We start from the raw sequence: 1,696 nt of genomic DNA on the forward strand, positions 1-1,696 counted from the left end.
TGATTTTAATATATATATATATATATATTAGACACAATATATATATTTAATATATATATATATATTAGACACTAATATATATATATATATTAGTGTCTGTAACAAATGTATGAACAACATAGAAGAAGAAATACCTTACTTCCTGTTTAGGGTCCATTAATTCTTCAATGCTTATATTAAAATTTTGATTTTATAAATCCCAATTTATTTACTTGCACAAAACATTCAGAAGTCACATTTTTTTTATATGCATCCTTCACACATGATTAAAACTTCATGTGGTAGAACAAGCTATGTATGAATATTTTGGCCAATTTTAGTTATTCTCTGTTTTGTAAGTGTGGAAAACTTTTCCAAGCTCACTCTGTCAGTAGGTTCTAAGTCTTTGATATAGGGTTTTAGGTTAGAAATATAATTCTTTTCTCTTCTGCAATTGCTTTGGCTCAGACACGATAAAGAAAGTAAAGTTTGAATAACAATGTATCTGAATTTTGTCCTGTGTACATCAGTGAAAATGTATTCTGTAATGGATTCCTTTAGTAGACTACCTGTTCAAATATTCTTCAAAATTCATTTTCATATTTTATCTTTTAACAGTGCTTTCCCCCTATCTTTCTAATTCCTGTTTGTCCCTGACCCTTTATAGTAAATATTATTGTGTTTATTCTACTGATTCTTGGAAGAGAGAGAGAGATAGAGAAAGAGAGAGAGAAAGAGAGGGAAAGAGAAAGCAAGAGAGAAAGGAAAACAAGGTTGGGGGAGAAAGAAAGAATAGGAATTTTTTAAAAATAGAAATGTCTTCTTTATACTTTATTTTATCAATAACATTTCAAAACAAATTACACATTATTATAAGATATTTTTACATATGTGCATGTTCTCATGAGTAATGTGTAGGTTGTATTTAAAAATAAACCCTAATTCAACTTGACTATANTGTGACCACAGTACGTGGTAAGTGCTTACTTAAGAGGGAAAGGGAAATTCAGTTTGCTGGTGAAAGCCATGAACATCTATAGACAGTGTAGGGTTCAGTACTATCTGCAGTTCAGGCATCCTGTGACGATCTTAAAACCCCATTCAAAAACTTAAAATGTAAGTCCAACTTATTACATTTTGTAGTCATCTGAAAGCATTTTAAAAGTAAATAGTTTTGACCAAGTTTGTTCTCATTTATATTCAACCTAATCTTTTGATGTAACTGTGGTTTCTCTTATTTCAACAACTGTGAATATTCAAGAAATTCATTTCATGTATAATACAGCAAATCTAGGACTGCTTCTTTGATGTCTTCTTTCCACTATAACATTTCTGAATTTAAATATCTGTATTCATTAATCTTTGTGAATTTTTAGATCATGTAATTTGAGCACATGGTAGAAAATGTAACAGAAAATGAATTGGAACACCGACCACTTGAACTGGCAGAATATTGTTATATCATGACAAATTTAACCAAAAATGAATGAAATCTTTTGTTCTTTTCACTTCCACAGCAATATATGTCCACTTTGCCCAAGTTCATCATCACTGCCTATCCTATTACTACCAAGGAAATAATTGTGCCCTTCTATGAAACAATTATGAGAATATAGTTGTATGGCCTTTATTTTCACAGGATATTGCCTTTATAACCTACAAATAAAAACTTAAATGGAGGGGTTGACACCAGACTTGAATGTATACAGTATTCAGT

Source organism: Galeopterus variegatus, unplaced genomic scaffold (assembly GCF_000696425.1).
Source record: "Galeopterus variegatus unplaced genomic scaffold, G_variegatus-3.0.2 Scaffold16497, whole genome shotgun sequence".
Taxonomy (NCBI): Eukaryota; Metazoa; Chordata; class Mammalia; order Dermoptera; family Cynocephalidae; genus Galeopterus; species Galeopterus variegatus.